Source organism: Pongo abelii, chromosome 2, assembly GCF_028885655.2.
Source record: "Pongo abelii isolate AG06213 chromosome 2, NHGRI_mPonAbe1-v2.0_pri, whole genome shotgun sequence".
Classification (NCBI taxonomy): Eukaryota; Metazoa; Chordata; class Mammalia; order Primates; family Hominidae; genus Pongo; species Pongo abelii.
The window spans coordinates 52,545,873-52,552,763 of NC_085928.1; the positions used below are offsets into that span (position 1 = coordinate 52,545,873).

A 6,891-nucleotide genomic window follows, 5' to 3' on the forward strand; every position below is an offset into this window, starting at 1 on the left:
CAATAGAAAGTACCATGTATCATTATGCCTTCCTTTACTTCCTTTCCATGCTTGGGTCCTAGGGATAAGGAACCCACTACTGCAGATTGGGCTCTGCACACTTGAAACTAGAATTGTGAAGGAGATAGCATGAAGTTTTCTTGAATCTTTTTAGATGACCAGTTACACTGGGTATACACACTTATTCTTGCAGAAAGGTGCCAAAAATTAAGGTCATAGCTAAGCAGGGCTCTCTGGAAGACTCGAGACAACAACTAGTTCAGCACTACCCTCCTATCTTGGCATAAAGCCTTATAATGAGGGTGTTTTTGATTAATTAATTAATTTATGTATTTTGCATCTAAAAAGAGGAATGGTTCTCTTCCAAGGTCAGTAAATCAGTACTCTAACCAGGCGCCTGTGGACTTTTTCTGGGTAAAGTTAGAGAGTAAATATTTTAGCTTTGTACAACATAGAGCCTCTGTGGCAACTGTTCAACTCTCCCTTGCACTGCACAGCAGCCACAGACAATAGGTAAGTGAATGACATTTTAGTTACACAAATACAGGAGACTGGATTTAGCCCACAGGTATGGTCTGCCCACCTCTGATCTCACTCGTTATCTCTGTATACATTCTACTTTTAGCTCTGTGATAAATGCCTTATAATTCTTCACATTGGAAAACAGATATCCCAGTTGCCTGAGTAATACAATATATCCCAGTTGCCTAGAGTAATGCAATGTATAGTAATACAATATAGCTAATATAATTAACTTTTCATAAACCCTAGTAGTTTATCATTAACAAGTTTTTAAAAGGACAAAAATCATACACACAGTGATAAATATGTAAAGGGGTATGTGTGTCTTTAAAATGGCTTTATTCTCTGATAGAGAGTATACATTCAAGAAAGAAGAGGGCATGAGCAGTATCCAGTGATGCAACACTGTCCGGAAGATGACAAGTAAAAAAGGCCATTGGATTCGGCAATTAGCGAGTGATTGAGGACCTTCAAGAAAGCAGTTTCAATAGAATCATTGGGGCAGAAATTAAAATGCAAAATATTTAGGGTTGATAATAATGAGCTATACAAGCTCTTCTCATAAGAAATACAGGTTAATTTTAAATGCATTCAACCAAAGTATTGTCTTTACTTAAACACACTTCCAGAATCACTTTAAAATACTTTAAATAAATGTATCACTAAAGTAGGTCTGTTTGCAGCATGTTTTTTTTCTATGTGCATAAAGTTATTGATTAAATTTCCTATGCCACAGTTGAATTTAAAGCTGTGACCTGTGATCTCAAAATGACTTCCTGACAGTAATGATTAGAATGGCGGGTGAACAGCACAAATTTACTCAAATCTGTCTGTGGTAAAGTCAATGATTCTTTTTTCCAAAGACAGAATCCAGTCATACATTTTTTTAAAAAGACTTCCATTAACATGTTTCCTTAATCTATTTCATTTTCTAGTCACAGTGTAAACATATGTTAAGCTTTTATAGTAATCCATAGAAGAAAGCAACAATAGTATTCATATTTAATTATTTTGTCATAACAATTGGCATTTTAACTTGCAGTATTAAAAAAGCACCTCAATAGAATAGAAAATAGTTACAAACTTTGATTTATACTGTGCAGAAGCACAAAACAGAATTTTCAACTTGAATATGGGAATACAAACAATCATAAGAAAACGTTAAAACATTGTTCATTTTCTATCTTGCTTACAGTTCCTTGGTTCCAGTGAATATTTGCATTTTAAAAGTATTTGGTGTTATTGAAGTCAATTTGATTACCTCATCCAGAAGGTACAGGCTTCCCATTTCTGTCACCCAAAATTCAAAAGTGAAAATGTTATCCTATTTTGACTTTTGAGGTGGGAAAGGAATTATTATTTCTCTGTCTCTTTCTGCTCCTCCTGATCCCTCCCCCAGCCTCCTAACTCTCCATTTTCAGTCAGTACTATAGAATGTCACATGGTTGACTGAGTCCTGTTTTCTGAGTCTTCTAAATAAATTTAGTATAAATTTAATATAAGCTTCAGTTATAAACAAATTGAATATAAACTTTGCTTTTCTATGGGGAAAGAAATAATAGACTATAAAGATATATGATGGCAATTTTATTCTTATTTGAAAACACTGTAGAATATTTCCAAGGAATTAAATTACACCTAAATAGTTGTTCTTTGTGTCCTTTTATTCTTTAATGATTTAGTGAAGTGTTTGCAACATATTGGAATTGTGTAAGTAACTTGTGACTCAAAAATAAATAGACAACAGCTTCTATTATCTTTTAACACACATTTTGAGGGTGACAATTTTTTTCTAAAACATGGTAAACGAATGTGATAAGTTAATTATTAGAAGTAGGAACAGGTGTCTGTGGGAGAATAGAAGATGAAGCCTAAATTTGTTCAGACAACTAGACAGATTTCTAAAGTGTCTTTGTGTGTATGTGTATACATATATATATTCTAATGTGTGTATGTATGTATATATACATATTTTCTGTGTGTGTATATATATAGTGTATGTGTATGTATATGTATACATAGATTATATATTAATTTTAACTCCATTCAAATGTATTTATTTGTTTTAAAGCCAGAAGAGTGTTACTCTTGCAGGATCCAACTTTTCCCCTCTGATACCCTGGCAAACACCAGTACCTAGAGAAACACTGCACTAATCTACAAAAATAATGTGCACTGTTTCCCTATTGCTAACAGACTAAAAAGTTTGTACCTGAAAATAATACCTGATTCTTTTGGCCATTACTGGTTAAGTCCACTCTCTTCAGCTTGCCAATGACAAGTGATGCTTTACATTACAACCAATTAATACTCTAAGATTCTTAGAAATGGACAAACCACTTGTTTCCTATTTTGGTTGTTTCTGAATAGTTACTACCTGTGTGGAAAAATTCAAAGTGCTAAACAACAGTATCACTTTATGGCCTCATACCACACTGGAGCATGCCACAGTTTCCCAAGGGCGGTGACTCCTCCCTCTACTGACAGGTACTACGAGAGATTTTCACACACTACAGACCTCGGTTACTAACACCTAAATACTAAGACCCGTGGGATTTTAATTCTCTGTGTTCATGCCTAGTACCTTGGTAAGATCCACACCAGGCACACATACCCACACACATTAGGAGATATATATATATATAGAGAGAGAGAATATATATATATATAATATACATATATATGTGTATATATAGAGAATATATATAGAATATATATATATACACACACACATATATATATATATCTTAAAAGCAAAGCTGAGATTTCTGAATCAAGACAATTTCTCCAGAACACCCATCTCCAATCTGAGTCAGAGTGATGACAGCCAATTGGCTAAGCCTGTGTGTAGAAAAAGATTTGTGTACCACAGGAAAGGAACTCCAAAATTATGAATCTTGAAGTATATATGGCAAATGCTATACAGCTGCTATCATCCCCTCTTGAGAGAAAAAGAGAAGGTTTCTCTCAAATGTATCACAACTTGGAAATGTAATGTAAACTAGAATTTGGAATGTATGTGCAAGTAAGTCTACAAGGTTTCATTCCCTTTTGAAGCAAAAGCACATAGCTCTGGGGAGATATATCTTTATATCACTGAAATTGCTATCTAGTCAATTATGCTTTAACTTTCAAAGCATATCCTTTAACCTACTTTCCAGTTTTCTTTGCCTAGAATACCCTAGCATAGGGAAATAGGAAAATATTTTCTCTATACTTCTACATGATTGAGGAAACGCTTTCTTGTAGAGATGGCATTTGAGCCTAGAAGGTTGGATACCTATGAATTTACCAAACAAAAGGTAAACCCATTCCTGGCAGAGGGAACAGAAGCATAATGGTTTGGCAGTAGGAAAGAACATGGCAGAATTCATGTCAAGTGTTTAATAGCTGTTATTTCTGGGAAATGGAATGTTAGGATGAAGTGGAAGTTTAAGGATATCTTTTCAGTTTTGCTCTACTCGAATTATCTGAATTATTTGCATAATAAACTTCAAGTAAAAACAACAACAACAACAAAAAAACACACACAAAAAACAGTACACTGTCATCCAGGACACATATGTCACTGCATCAGGTATTAACTGAAGATGTAGCAGAAAAACAAAAAGGCAATCATAGATCATGAGAATTTATATGCCTTGCCCAGCAATTTGGACTTCATTCTATGGGTAGAGAGATCTCCTGAAAGTTTTCCAGAAAGGAGTAATAGAATTGTGTTCAAGTTTTAGAAACATTGCTCTGGCAGAACCAGAATGAATGGATGAAGATGAGGGGATTGGAAGCAAGGGGAGGAATTTAGAGTTTCAGTGCCAGACTGACATCTTCAAACAATCGTAGTAGGAATAGAGGGAAGGGGAAGCACACAAGAGATACTAGATAAAGCAAATCAACAAGCAGACCTCAGTGAGTGATGGGACATGCGAATCACTGGGACAGTGGGAGTCAGGAAAACGCCTTGGTTTCTCTTTTGGACAATTGGGTAGATGAGGGTGCCGTTTACTCAAAAGGCGAATATAGATATTTTGTTTTTGGTTTTGAGTTGGAGAAGATAATGGATTTATTTTTTACATCCTAAATCTGAGCTCTCTATGAAGTATCTTGATGAAGGTATCCAATAGTACACGAAAAGCTGGGCATTAAAAAGTCATTGAAAATTAGATATGCATTCTCCAAGGGAGAATCTGGAGAAGAAGAGGGAATACATATACATAAAAACACAACTACCGTTCACACAACATTTAAGATCTGAAGTTTTGTGGCTATTGGCATTAGTTCAGCAGCTCAACAATGTCAGATTTAGTATCTCAATGTTGTTTTAGGCTATGCCTTCATACTTGCCACCTCATTGTTCTTACAGATATCACAGCCACTTTCACCACAGGAAGAAAGGGTAGGGACTTGTATCAGTCTTGTCTATCTCCTTTCATCAGGGAAGCAAAAACTTCCTCAGAATCTCCAGAAGATTTTCACTTGTATGTCACTGGCCAGAACTGTGTCACATATCAACACATACCTGTGCATGGAGCTGGAACAGCACGTATTACTTGGACACATTATTGTCAGAACATAGGAAGGATTGTGATGGCATAAAAAAGGGGTGAGTGGTTATTTAGTAGCACTTCAGGGGCTGGACAGGAGATTTTAAGCAGGAAAATTAGTTCAGCAATGTTATATGCCATAGGGTTCATTACATCGTCTGGATTTTCCAGAGCCAGGGTAATTAGTTTTCAGATTAAAATTAGTTTTCAGATTATTTCTTTAAAATGAAGTATATTTGCAATAATAAAATTATTAAATAGTAAAAAATGTCAATACTGAAAGAGACCTGCTATTAGAGGCCACACTGTCTACTGCAATGTGGGACTGCCTCTCAGCCAATGAGAAGTATAACCAGACCACTTCCTTCTGCCAACAGCTCTTCTGAGGACCTGGGATAACGAAGGCTGCAGATCTCAACACAACTTTAGAGGTAGGATTTTGAGGATAAAGAAAACAAGTAAAGAAAGGGGAGGGAGAGAGACACGTGGAGAGAGAGGACTAAGGAAAATGGCTGAGGCCTGCCCCTCTTCCAAACACTTGTCCTTTTCTTTTTCTTTTCTTTTTTCTTTTTTTTTTTTTTGAGATGGAATCTCACTCTGTCGTTCCAGGTTGGAGTGCAGTGGCACAATCTCAGCTCACTGCAACCTCTGCCTCCTTGGTTCAAGCAATTCTCCTGCCTCAGCCTCCCGAGTAGCCGGGACTACAGGTCCGCACCACCCTGCCAAGCTTATTTTTGTATTTTTAGTAGAGACAGGGTTTCACCATGTTGGCCAGGATGGTCTCGATCTCTTGACCTTGTGATCCTCCTGCCTTGGCCTCCCAAAGTGCTGGGATTACAGGTGTGAGCCACTGCGTCCGGCCTGTCCTATTCTCATATTCAGAAAAAGGCGAGGCTCAGCTAAGAAAAGATAAGAAGACATTATTTAAACTAGTAGTAATTTGGCCATTTTCCAAGTTACTTACTACTTGACCCTACTGAAAACTGCCTTTTGGATTTGGTTATAGAATGCCTTGGAGTTATGGAGACAGAAGTCAGAATACAGCAGGTTGAGAAGTAATTTGTCAAGGTAGGGAACTGAGACTGCTCCTTCTGATCTGGGCTTGGTGGGAAAAGAAAGGTGGATAGAGAATAATGAACTATTGAAGAATTACTTTTTTGTTGTTTCTTTTCAAAATGTGAGCAACTTGATCGTATTTACAGACTTAGGGGAGCTTAGAGAAATGAGCTAAAGATATAACAGAAAAGATGCAATTAAAAGAGAGGAGAGCTGAACCCATCCTCAGACAGGATGATGTGATAGAAAATGAGAAAAACCAGACAAAATAAAGTAGTTCACTGCTAGCACTTTTCCTTCATTTATCTGTCATTTATCAATAATCTTTTACATTCTGTTTCCTGATATTGGGCTTTCAAAATTATAGAAAATACAACGGTATTGTAGATTCTGATTTTAAAACGGTTGACTGGTCCATAGAGAATTTAAGATTTATATTATTGCTATCGCTGCTTTTCCAGGTTTGACTATTGTATTAGTCCATTCTCACACGCTATATAAAACCACCCAAGACTGGGAAATGTATAAAGAGAAGAGGTTTAATTGACTCACATTTCTGCAGGATTAACAGGGAACATGACTGGGAAGCCTCAGGAAACTTATAATCATGGTGGAAGGCAAAGCGGAAGCAAGCATTTTCTTCACATGGTAGCAACAGAGAGAAAGAGCGAAGGGGGAGGTGTCGCACACTTTTAAACCATCAGATCTCATGAGAACCCACTCACTGTCAGTAGAAGAGCAAGAGCGAAATCTGCTCCCATGAACAAACCAC

The 6,891-nt window shown here is 36.6% G+C and overlaps 1 long non-coding RNA gene across 1 annotated transcript; it reads left to right on the forward strand.

Moving 5' to 3' along the window:
• Positions 1 to 5,105: 5,105 nt before the first annotated feature.
• LOC129058503 (uncharacterized) lies at positions 5,106 to 6,350 on the forward strand. The gene is made up of 3 exons (XR_008523643.2): positions 5,106 to 5,241; positions 5,441 to 5,494; positions 6,070 to 6,350. It is a non-coding gene; the product is annotated as an uncharacterized LOC129058503 (long non-coding RNA).
• Positions 6,351 to 6,891: the final 541 nt, after the last annotated feature.